Raw genomic sequence first — 13,785 nt, forward strand, 5'->3', positions numbered from 1 at the left:
AGGATAGAACACAGGCAAGAATCCATTGCATACTTCCCAGAATTGAAATATACAAAGCAAGGGGTAGTGTGAAATGGGGATGAAGATGTTGAAGTGGTAACGGAATTCCAGGTGCATTGTACACATAAACTGCTTTGTTAAATGGCAAGTAATTCCATACATAACATAATATTTAGATACCTAAAGACTGGGGTTAATTGGGAGGAGTGGATGAGAGTATTGAAAAGGGTGACATTGATCAAGATGCTCTGTATGCATAAACTGTTTGAGCGAATGGCAAATCCTTTGTACAACAACTTAAAGATAATAAAAATGTTCAAAAAAATAAATTATGATAGTTGAATAGAGAGTTGAACCACAATTCAATTCACTTTTAAAAATATTTTTAACCTGGAGGTTTGGAGAATAAGATTCAAATAATAAAACATTATATGGTATATTCACATAGAGTTGATAAAACTATATTGGACTTAATATGTGCACAAAATAATTAAAATAACTGAAGTATTCATAAGTTACTTGTGAAATACTACTGTCCTACTTGTGATGTCATACTAGAAATATTTAAATAAATTTGAAAAAATATTCAAGGGATTTCTCTGTGTTCTTCTTATACCATGATAAAGACTCATACTAACCTCAATTAAATTTAATGATATCTAGGGAAAAAAAGTCAATTTTAAATGTTTACACTCAAAAATAGTCTGGGTCCAAGCTTGAGATGAAATGTACCTTGCTAATTAGAAGGCAGAGGTTTAAAAGACTGATATCCAGGGCCAGATCTGATAAAAAAAAAATTCATGAGAGACTAAAAAACAAAGAGAGCTAGATATGGTGTAATTTCCCTGTTATCTCACGTTTGTGGAAGCCATAGGTAAGAAATTATTGTTCCAGGGAGGGAGGATTGACCAAAAAGTAGGACCTCAGCTGAAAAAAAAGTCTAATGTGGTCAGAGCCTTAGCAACTTCATGGACTAGTAGTGCCAAAGGAAAAAAGAAAAGAAGAAAACAGAAAAGGACAGGAAAAGATAGAAAAGGGAAACTATTTCCTCTTCATTCTTGTAGTTTCATGTCATTGGATACAAGAATTGAGAGTATTGTGTTTACTGTCAGGATTCAGGCCTCTCTAATATGAAAGCATTTATTTCAAGGAATTATTTTATTATTACTATTTATTAACTTATTATTAGGCCTTCGTGGAGATTGAACCCATGGCTTTGTATATATTAATCTAGTACTAAAACTACCCCAGCTCTCTTGTACATTTTTGGAAATTGTTTATGAATTCTTAAATTGATAGCACTCTACTTTTCATCTTATCTTTTCTCTCCCACCTTTTCCCTTATATATTTTAGTTTATGAGATGAAAACTTTCCTCAATTTTATCTTCTAAACTTAAAACTTTGCTTTTGAGATTACAGGAAAGTAAGTTAATTTTGTGACATCAATGAAAATTATATACAGATATATGTATTTCTCATGTTAGATTGATTCTTAGAGTTGATTGCAACAAGCAACACTTTATGTGGTCATATGCACATAGCTATTGAGCCATTTTGATCCTCTCCTAAAAATAGCTTCCCTTGTTCTTGCTATGTAAATGCTTAGAGTGTTGTTAATCATGTCCAATTGTAATTATTTGTCCTTTACTATCTATTGGATTAATTTGTAGATTTATGGACATATCTAGTTATTACAAATGAGGAAAACCATGCAGCATATATTTAATTGGATCTGGCTAATTTCCAGTCTTTCCATTTCCTCAGGAATGATGTAATGCCATTCTTTCCAATGAAAGCACAGAATTCCATCAATGCAACAGAATTGAAGGCCCGAAAGGAAGCCACTCCTATAGGCACATAATCTTTGATAAGGAAGCCAGAATCACAGGATGGTAGGAAAACAGCCTCTTCACAAAAGTGTGCTGATAGAATTGGCTGTACACAGAAAACTGTAGTTAGATTCTTATATATCCCCCTGCACCAGTATCGATTACAAATTGATCAAAGACCTCAATGTAAGTCCAGATACCATTAGAATACTAAAGGAATAGTTAGGGGAAACAAGAGGGCTCCTTGGCACGGGTCAAAACTTCCAAAATAAGTCTGGATAAATGGAATTACATCAAACCAAATCAATCATTTGTCTGACTGAAAAACCACGGAAAAAAAAGAGATAGTGTAGCACAGATTTATTAGGGAGTAAATATACAAATGGGAGCCTCAGCCAATTCTAAAGCTTTACTCCCTATTCTAACTAGGTTATTTATAGTGTGTTGACATGAATATAAGAGTTTTTTGGTGGAGATTAGAATGAAAGCAACTAAATCTAAGACAGAGATACCATGTGAAATGAATTGAAGCAGGAGAAAAACGAGATTAAGGCAAGGGGCTGTAGTTCAAAGCCTTGGGTTGGTGCAGCTTAGTAAGGTTTAGATGCACATGGGGATGGGGGTAAAGCAGGAGTGGTTATAATCAAAAGCACTGGTCTGAAGCCTCAAAATAAGGATCCTTGTGTATGTGAACCAAACTGTTTCTATCATGAGGTTTTATTTAAATTAATAGGTACAATTTTAGATTTTTGCAGAGTGAGATGGTGCATAGTTACAGGAAATTTCTGCTATTTCAGGTAATCCAATCTACTCTTTCACAAGTTATCCAGAAGCCAGGTTTCAACACAAAAAGTACAATGAGATTATACAAATGAGACAGTGACTTTTCCCTCTCATGAATCAAAATCTTGTCAAATGACTTCTGTCTTCCATATGTTCACAAAACATTTCTCAGGATCTTTTCTACTATTTTGTCTTCATTACTGATTTTCATTACTGATTTTTTGTTGTTGTTGTCATGTGTATGGGTCATTTTTAGGGCTTGAAATCAATGTTTAATGGGCTCCCTTGAATGTTTTGCTCATGGCTGATGACACTCTATTCCTTGAGCCACTTCTTCACCTTCTCTTTCTTGCTGGACAATTGGAGATATGTTTTCACATTTTTGTCTATTTAGGCTGCCATTGAACCAAAATCTTCAGGCCTTAGACTCTGAGTTTCTAGGATTCTACAAATGAACGGCTAACACCAAGCTTTACTTTACTGTTATTTTAATTATGAGGAAGAAGAAAGTGGAAGTGTATTTGAGGTAAGTGTGCAATTTTCAAATATAAGTTTGAATCTACTTGATATAATATAACTTATCAAGTTTAACAGTGAAATAAATGAATTTTACACATTCCCACAGAAATATAATTATAAACAAAAGGCATAATTGTTTTCCTAAGGCAAGTAATGGAACCATAAATTTCTTTCACGTTACAACTCATGTTTTATATGAGTATAGAAGACTTCCAAGACTAAAACTAAATATATCAATTGTATGCAACAAGAAGCAAAGTGATTATAGTTAAGAATAGATATTTTATCACAGCCAAAAGATAAGACTTTTAGAAGTCTCACAAAAACGATATGTTACATAAAGAAATTAGTCGATGTGATATAGCTTGATCATTACACAACATATAAAAGAATGTGATTACCAATCCCCATTTCATAAATGATTAAAAATAATTAGGTAGACAGGTGCCAATGTTTCATGCTTGTAACCATAGTTACGAAGGAGTCTGAGAGCTGAGAATCATGGTTCAAAACCAGCCTAGGCAGGAAAGTCCATGAGTCTCTTATCTCCAATGAGCCACCAGAAAACTGGCAGTGGCCCATGTGGTAGAGCACTAGTGTTGATCTGAAGAGCTGAGGGACAGTGTCCAGGCCCAGATTTCAAGCTCCACGACTGACAACAATTAAAAATAAATAGTTAGAAATAAACAAATAATTTGACATAAACATTAAAACATATTCTAAAATTTTTAAAGTCATCAATAGATATACTAGTTTATATAAATGTAGAGAAGTGTTTTCTGGTTTTAGTTGTCATTGAATCAACTGTATAAATCAGACATTTCTCACTCAATTCATATTTGTATGTTTATGTACTAACATGCCACAAGTATAATGAACTGATTCGTGATAGACAGTGCTGTTTTAGTAATCTCCCTTGGATTTCTAACGTTAACCCTTCTACCATAAAATCGATATGCCCTCCAACCTTGTCAGAGATTTCATCTCATTGGAGCAGAAAAGTATATGATATATTCATTGTTTGCAACAACTGTAGCATTTTATTGCATTTCACTTAGCTGAGGAACCAACACATTCAAGTCATCTTAACCATGCCAGTAATAGCAAGATGTCTTCTGAGTTTCTCGGTCTCTTAAGATATGAATTATACATCTATTTTTTTCCTAACATCCTATATCATAAGAAGATCTTTTTGTGTAACACTGTGTTCCTGATTAGAAGACGAGAATAAAGGCAATAATGAAGATATCCAAGGAAAATATATGAAAACAATTAAAAAAGCAATCGCAGACTTCCTGTTTTCACCGGTTTCAATGAGAATATATGTTAAAGTATCACGTTTTGTTATCATTTAAAGAGCAACAATTAAACCTTAATTAGCAGTGAAGAAGGGAACAGAAAACTTTGAAGACAGCTTGACCTTGAACAATCCAACATAAGCTTAATGGATTTATCTTGTTTTTCTATGTAGTTGCCAAAATAATAGAGAGCAACGTTGAAAGGCAGGAAAATACCTAAGTCAAAGGACTAAAGTTTTTTCTATAAAATAATTGTGAGGGTCTGACTCTTTCAAAGTCAGGCTTGCAAAGAAAAAGTGTATTTGCTTTAGTGTGCATAATAAAAAAAATATAAAAAATCCTTTGTTAATATTTTACATATCTTGCCTAGGACTTGTCATGTTGGAGAAAAGGAAAGGTATGAAAATGCTGAAGATTGACTATTCCCCAATATCATTCTTATTTATCAGCGATAGCAATGGGAGTAGACTTGATTACTCTTAGTATCATGATTGTTTACATTTAGAAGCATTATTTGTTGCTGGGTTATAAGCTGCAAACCCTTGTGTCATTTCCTGACAGGAAATGACTTAGAAGAGTAGAAACTATTTTCTACCTATATCACAATCTACAGGTGTAGATTTTGTTTCCTTTGTATCAGGAGATGCATTTTTGTTAACTTTTTTGCACTATCTAGTGATCCTATAACATCCTATACCAACCTAGGATTGCTGTATCTTTACTGGATTCTCAAATTTCTGTTGGAATGATAAGAAGGATAGAAAATTGAGTTTTTGTTTCTGTTTTACGTTTTGTTACTATTTTAGAAAGTGTAACTCAAAATGATGCAATTTATCTTTATAATATTAGGAGACAGATTTCATTTCCATATACTTACCCTAGCCTTTTACATAACTTTGGTACTTAGTGATCCCCAAATGTGAAAATAAAGATAGGGAGCTTCTTATTTAGATATTATTTAGAATTTCAAGACTTCATTAATGCAAGGCCGTTAGTATGTACATCATACATGTGTACAAGGCCGGTGGCAACTTTTTCTTATTCTCAGAAACAAGGACATGTGGTGTACCTGTAGTTGCATCAGGAAAAGGCTGTAGTTGAGTTGGTTTACTAAACCAAATGTACTGTAACAAATTTTTTTACTTTTAATTACATTTTTATTATCTTTTTTTATTTTTTATGGTGAAAATACTGTACAGAGGGGTTACATTTACTTGGGTAAGAGTACATTTCTTATCAAGCATTGTAGCCTCCTCATTTATTTCCCCTTCCCATCCCTTCCCAGCCTTCCCCCCACCCCCCCACCCAATCTCCCCCCCCATCAAAGTTGTAAAGTTCATTTTCGACATGTCAACTTGTACTTCTCATTGTTGCAACAGGTCCACCTGTATCCTTATTCAAACGACTTGTTTTTCCCCTTCCACTCCACTAATTATACCGACATCAAATAAAGTGAAAGCAGGGGTTATACTGTGGGGGAGGGACATACGAAGCAACAAAAAAATAATCTTATAAATGGATTAGAGGGCTGGGAAGTAGCTCAGTGGCAAAGCGCTTGCCTAGCAAGGGCAACGTCCTGGGTTCGATCCCCAGTACCAAAAAAGACAAAAAAAAATGTGTTAGAAACAAATGCATGAAAGAAAAAAACATTTAAATACATATCTTAGGGTTCATTTTCCTAACATCACCTTATCTGACCTTTTCTGCTTGACTCATACATATACTTGATATTTCAAATAAGGGAAACCATGGGACCTATGTTTCTTTGGGCTTGGCTTATTTCACTTAATATATATTTTTTCCAAATCTTTCCATTTCCTAACAAATGGGGCAATGTCTTTCTTCCTGATGGAGGCATAGAATTCCATTGTGTATATATACCACATTTTATTGATCCATTCATCTACTGAAGGGCATCTGGGTTGGTTCCATATCTTAGCTATAGTAAATAATGCTGCAATAAACATAGTTGTTCTGGTAGCTTTAGTATGGTCTTGTTTGTAAACATTTGGATAAATGCCCAAAAGTGGGATTGCTGGGTCATAGGGGAGCTCTATGTGGAGTTTTTTGAGGAACCTCCATACGACTTTCCAAAGTGGTTGAACAAGTTTACACTCCCACCAACAATGAAGGGTATAAAATTAACTCCCAAAAATCAATGACTTTTCTCTATGCCAAAAACGAGAAAAGTGTGGCTGAAAGCAGCATAAAATTTTTAGAGGAAGTTTGTCTTCAGAAGTATATATAGATAAAGAGATAGATAGATTGATAGATATAGATATAGATATAGATATAGATATAAAGGTTATGTGTAGAAAGTCATACATTTTTAGAGGGAATTTTCATCAGCAATATTTTCATATATCTAAATGTATGTGTAGAATGATGTACATTATACTGAAACAAACATCTTAAACCATTATTAAAATTTAACAAAATACATCAAACTAAGTTCTGGTAACTCACACATATAATTCTAACTATTCTGGAGGCTGAGATCTTAGAATTGTTTTCAAAACTAGTCCAGATAGAAAATTAATTGTTACATTCTTATCTCCAATTAACCACTAAAAAACAGGAATTAGCTCTGTGCTTCAAGTAGTAGAGTGCTTTTCTTGGGCAGAAAAAGGCTTAGGGACAATGCCAAGGCTTTGCAAACAACAACCACAACAAATAATATATCACATTAATTTCGCAAAGCATCTTTTAAGTGCTGTGAACATTTCTTAGAAAAATGAATACCTTCCCTTGGAAAATGTATTCTAAAAAGTATAGAATATTTATGTCTATGTTAAAGACATGACTAGTTTGTTTAAGATATTTACATAATGATTACAAATTAAGAATAATGATAGGTAGGTAATACATTGGGACTGGTCTTTTATTCTTTTTTATGATAGTAATAAAATGATATTTGTAATAACTATATAAAATTACTCTTGTTTGGTATTTTTATTATAATAAGTGATAAACATTTTTAAATGATTTCCATAGAAAGGATCATTTTCTTAATGGTATTAATACTTTTGTAATTTAAAAACAATTAAGAAAATTTTTCTGAGGCTGGTTTGCTATAAGACTATATTTGTTTCCTTGTTCTAGTTTTCATATGTTCGTAAAAATTAAAATTCCAAAAAGTCAATGGATGTTGCCATTTAGGAACATGTTCATAGACAAGAACATTGGAGTCCCTTAAGTGGAATTGTTTTATCTGATTTATTATTTTCACAAATAAATCAAGATGACTGTGTATTTTGTTTCATTTCACTACTATTGGTTCTTATCTCGAGAACACATTTTTCCTAGCAAAGTAGAATAAAGCAATTGGATAGAGCAAGTAACATATGTCTTTCATAAAATGCAGATGCATAGATTTGTGGCTTCTGTCATTAGATAAAAGTTTCTTCCAGAAAATATCAATTACTTATAAGCGATACATAATTCCTAGGTAATACAGTCATCACAAACACTTGTTGACTGAGTTATCGTTGTATACATTCAAAATAAACAGAATCACATCTTTGTTTCAAAAACTGTAGTTGACACATTTTTAGCCAACATAGAAAACATCTTTCTAGGTATTATGATTTTGTGTGGAGTATTTTTAACAACAGTTTTTTTTGGTTGACATGTAATTCACATAAAATATATTATCTCGTTTTATTATATACATTTTAGAACTTTGGAATTGAAATGTAAAATCATAGGTTTTCCAAGCCTATTTTTCACAAATAGGAATTTCTTCACATAGAAATGCTGTAAACTTTAGAACAGACATTAAAATAGATATAATTCTTTTAGTTCCAAGTATATTTTAGATATGAGACCCTTGTCCATTGTATGGCTCGTGAAGATCTCCCAATCCGTGGGCTTTCTATTGATCTTGCTACCTATGTCGTTTGCCGTGCACAAGCTCTGCAATTTCATGCAATCCCATTTGTCCAACCTTTCTTTGATTTGTTGTGTTTCTGGTCTCTATTAAGAAAATTTCAGCCTGTCCAACAAGACCTAGGGTTTCTCGTATTGCATCCTGTAATGTTTTCAGAATGTCTGCTTTGTCTCTGAGGTCTTTGATCCATTTAAAGATGATTCTGGTGCAGAGTGATATCTAAGGATCTAGCCTTAGTTTTCTACAAGTGAGTAACCAATTTTGCCAGCACCATTTACTGTAGAGGCTGTCTTTCTTTCATTTTAATTTTTTAAATCCCTTATCAAAGATTAGATTGCTAAGAGTTCCAGGAAGATGGCGGAGGAGAAGCTGGAGGCTAATCAAGCTCTCGCATAGAAAGCAGTTTTAGAGTACCAGTGACCAGTCCTAAGCCAGAGAATCACAACAAGTGTGCTATCACAGGACAGAGAGTTAGGCCAGAGAAGGAAAAGCCAGGCAAGGAGACAGATCTGAGCTCTTGCCAGCAGCCGCCACTGCCACGATGGCAACGGTGGCTGCGGTGGCCGAACCCGCCACACCTGAATCACAGAGAGTCCAGGACGAAGGAGCCAGACCCAGCGGGGCAGCGGATTCTAATCAACACCAGCAAGAACCGACAAGGAGCAGACATCTTCATCCTGCAGTTCACAGACCAGAGATGACCCAGGAACCAAGACGGAGTGAGTAGAAGCCTGACGTCCTCACTCTTTCTCAGGGAGCAGAGGAGGGAAGGCCACCCTTCCGCCTCCCCCAGTACCAGAGATCTCCATCTTGGATACCGACAAAGCTCAGTGGAGCTGCTAGCACCAACTCAGGCCTTGGAAGAAATCTAGAGTCACTTAGCAGGTCACAAAAACCTAAATTGACCTGCCAGACTCAGCTCCACCCAGGGAAAAGTCACCTAGCTCAGGCACCAGCCCCAGAAGTGGCTTTCTGCACTGGGTAATCAGAACCATAGGCTGCGCCTCCCTTTAGCAGCCTTGAAAATCAATTGAAATTCAGTAAACATAAACCCTGAGTGTGGCTCCAGTCTGGGCTCTGTGAGTTTCTCACAAACTAGCCTCTGGGAAAAGCTACTGTTTCCTGAAAGGCCTCAACACTACCCAGAACCTGGCCTCATCACTTCATCTCCAAACTTGAGGAAAGAGCCATCTCCCTCTTTTGTGATACTCAAAGCAGATCTCCCACCCATTGAACTAACCTGGGAGGAGGATCGCAAAATCCTGGGTAAAGCAGAGCATTTTTCTGCCTGTCCAAACAAACGGACTTAAGAAACCAACCAAGCCACAGGACCACAAGCAGACCAGAGACTCCAACAAGAGGCTGATTACGGACACAAGGGAGATACAGGATTTTTCCCACCTTCCCAAAAAAATCAAAGAACTTTTTTTTTCTGCTTCTTTTTTTTCCTTTTATAAATTTTCTTTTCTTTCGTAAAACTTTTTTTAATTTTTAACTTTTACCTTTTTTGAAAAAAAATTGTTTTCTACTAACTTTTTTTTCCTCTTATAATTTTTATTTTAGGGATACATGGGTGTGTGCCTTTTTCTTTCTTTTTTTTCTCTTGCTTTTTTTTTAAATTTCTTTTTGTTTTTTGTTTAGCTCTTCTGAACTTCTGATCTTTTTTTCTTTCTTTCTAATCCTTTTCACCTTTTCTTCTCTTTCGTTCTTCTTTATGTGACCTAATTGTTCTGCACATCCTCAGATAAACCTGTAGTTGACTATTAGATCCTATCTCCCATTGTGTACCCACATAATCCACAAATTTATTACTCAATTCAAAATTTCTGAGACTTAAATCCCTTAATAGCAGCTTTATACCTCTATACCTTTAATACCTCTTTATACCTATATAATATTTTAGGTATTTTTATATTTAAATTTTTCACATCTCCTTTATATCCTTCCCCTTCTCTCATTATATTCATGTTCTTTGAATAGTTTGTTCTCGTGTCTGCATAATATTTGTAATTTTTACTTTTCTATTTTTTTCTGCTCTCTTTTTTTCCCTTTCTATTTCTTCTTTTTTCTCTCTCTCTACTTTCATCCTATCCAAACTATTTCCTGCTCTGAGATTAGGACTTAGTTAAGTTTACTTTCCCTGTACCTTCCCACATCACTCTATTCCTACTTTTTACCCACATTACTCCCTAAACTTAATAATTTCTGGTTTTCCAAATTCTTCTCTGCGGTTCGTAGCCCATTAATATATATCTGTTGAACTAGATAGTATCTGCAGACTATTGACTGTGGAAATTCTGACTTTGGTTGATGCTTGCCTTAAGATAGAGTTCTAGCACAAAACTGGTATTATTTAAATCCCAAATGGGCAGAGCAAGCCGGAAAAACACAAGAAAAATGGCAAGTCCGGGGATCTCCACTCCCACTCATGATAATCACGGACAGAACAGATAATGAATAATCCAGAGGAGAGTTCCCAAACACTGCTGGGAAATATGATAAACGAAAAGATTGAAAACATACAAAGGACTCTGTATGAGCATGATAGGGGAGAGAGGAAGCAAACAAAAGGTCAATGCAGGAAGAGATTGAAAACCAACAAAGGACTCTGTATGAGCGTGATACGGAGAGAGAGGAGGCAATCCAAAGGTTTATACAGGAATATCATGAGCTTGAGGAAGCTACTCAAAAATGGATACAGGATTTGTGTGAGCAGCTTGAGAACACTCAAAGAGAACTACAGGAATGGCATGAATGGGAGGAAGCTAAGCAAAGAGTAATACAGGAATTGAGAGAACAGGATGAAAATACACCAAGATCACTAAAGGCATTCATGGGTTCCACTAACAAAGAGCTGAAGGAAGTCAGGGAGACCACAAAGGGAATGCTGAATGGAACCCTACAGAAGGAATGGGAGTCCAAGGAAACCATAACCAATCAACAAGGTGATTTGAGAATAAACACTGACCACCAAATTAAGAAAGAAAAGAAGTAAATACAAGATCTAAAACAAAGCTTCAACAAAGAATTTGAAGCTATCAAATCGGACCAATTAGAAGGAAAGAAATAAAAAACAAAGAAGAATGTCTTGACACAGGTTAGACCATGAAGAATATCGAATCTCGGGGATTGAAGACAGCCTAGATATTATAGAGAAAGAACATACAACCATCCAAGACAAGTCCAAGAAATATGATAGATCTATCCAACACTTGGAAGACAGCCTCAGAAGAGCTAATCTAAGGATAATTGGTGTAGAAGATCACCTAGAAACAGAAGTGAATTGTCTATGAAATTTGTTTCACAGGATCCTAGCAGAGAACTTCCCAAACATGCAAAAAGATAGGCCTATTCAGATACAAGAAGCTTTTAGAACTCCAAATAGACCAAAACAAAATAGGCATCCCACCGTCACATTATAATCCACACAGGATCAACTCAGACCAAGGAAAAGAGCCTTAAAGCTGTCAAGGAGAAAAGATTAATCACCTATAAAAGGAAACCAATTAGAATCACCTCAGATTTCTCAGCAGAGACAAAGCAAGAAGAGCCTGGAAGGATGTATGACATGCCCTAAAAACAAACAACTATCAACCAAGAATACTGTACCCAGCTAAACTCTCCTTCATCAATGAAGGCCAAATAGAAACCATCCATAGCAAAGAAAAATTGAAACAACACATCTCCACCGAATCAGCCCTACAAAAGATTCTTATAGATGTCCTACTCATAGACAACTAACAAGACCACAATAAAGGCCAAGAAACTGCACCCAAACTGAGAATCCAAGAACCATAGGAAAAACCCAGTTTTTGCAGCCCCCCAAGAAGGTGGATAATATGGCAGGAACTCCCAAATACCTCGCAGTCCTATCTATCAACATTAACGGACTTAAATGTCCTATTAAGCGTCTTGGACTGTCTAGTTGGTTTAAAAAACAAGATCTTTCTATCTGCTGCCTTCAGGAGTCACATCTTGCCCATAAAAACAAACACATTTTCAATGTTAAATGCTGGAACAAAATCTACCAAGCAAACAGCCCCATAAACAGTCAGGAGTTGCAATCGTAATATCAGATAAAATAGACTTCAAATTACAATTCTTGAGAAGAGATAAAGAAGGTCCCTAAATACTAATTAAGGGATCTCTACTTCAGGAGGATATTACAATTCTAAATATCTATTCGCTAAACAATGGAGCACCCAAATTTATCCAAGAAACATTACTTTCCCTCAAATCCCACATAGATCCAAAGACATTAATTGTTGGGTGTTTTAACACACCACTCTCCCCAATAGATAGATCAACTCGGAAAAAACTCAACAGAGAAACCACAGATATAAACAGCTGCATAGATCAACTAGTTTTAACATACATCTACCGAATATTTCACCCAGGAGCAACAGAACACATGTTTTTCTCAGAAGCACATGGAACATTTTCTAAAATAGACCACATTTTAGGCCACAAAGCAAACTTGTCCAAATTAAGAAACTTTAAAGTTATACCTTGCATTCTCTCTGACCACAAGGGAATAAAATTAGAACTCAACAACCAAAGCCACCAAAGAAAGTCCGGTAATAATGGAAGCTGAACAACACACTGCAGAATAACGAGTGGGTTATGGAAGAAATTAGAAAGGAAATTCAAATGTTAATGCTATTCAACAAAATTGAGCACACAAATTACCAGCTCCTCTAGGACACAGCAAAGGCAGTACTCAGAGGCAAGTTTATAGCTCTGAACTCCTACATCAACAAATTGGAGAGATCTGAAACCAACAATTTAATGAGACATCTAAACCTCCTTGAAAAAGAGCAGTAAGATAAAACCCAATCCAGTAGACGGAAAAAAATAATTAAAATTAAATCAATTAAAAGAATTAGAAACCAAAAAAACTATAGAAAGAATCAACAAAACAAAAAGTTGGTTCTTCGAAAAAATTAACAAAATTGACAGACCCTGAGCAAATCTTATCAGAAAAAGAAGAGAACACTCCTAAATAAGTAAACTCAGAGATGAGAATGGAAACATCACCACGGAAACAACCAAGATTCAGAACATTATAAGGGAATACTTCTCAAAACTTTATGTTAATAAGTTTGAGAACTTGGCAGAAATGGACCTTTTCCTAGCAAATGTTGACATGCCAAAACTAAACCAAGATTAGTTAAACCATCTTAACAGGCTCATAACAAGCATTGAAATAGAAACTGCAATAAGAGACCTCCCAGCTAAGATAAGTCCAGGACCATATGGTTTTACAGCAGAATTTTACAAGGCTTTCAAAGCAGAGCTCACACCAATACTCCTCCAACTATTCAATGAAATTGAAAGAGAAAGTTCATTACCGAACACATTCTATGAAGCAATCATAACACTCATCCCAAAACCAGGCAAGGACTCATCAAAGAAAGAGAATTATAGACCAATTTCTTTGATGAACATTGATGCAAAACTTCTCAA

The 13,785-nt window shown here is 35.2% G+C and overlaps 1 pseudogene; it reads right to left on the bottom strand.

Annotated features, from left to right (window-relative positions):
- The window catches only part of LOC122096685, a 219,660-nt pseudogene that overhangs the window by 15,611 nt on the left and 190,264 nt on the right, over positions 1-13,785 (bottom strand).

This window comes from Dipodomys spectabilis, unplaced genomic scaffold (assembly GCF_019054845.1).
Source record: "Dipodomys spectabilis isolate Male_0828 unplaced genomic scaffold, ASM1905484v1 ptg000386l, whole genome shotgun sequence".
In the NCBI taxonomy this organism is placed as follows: domain Eukaryota; kingdom Metazoa; phylum Chordata; class Mammalia; order Rodentia; family Heteromyidae; genus Dipodomys; species Dipodomys spectabilis.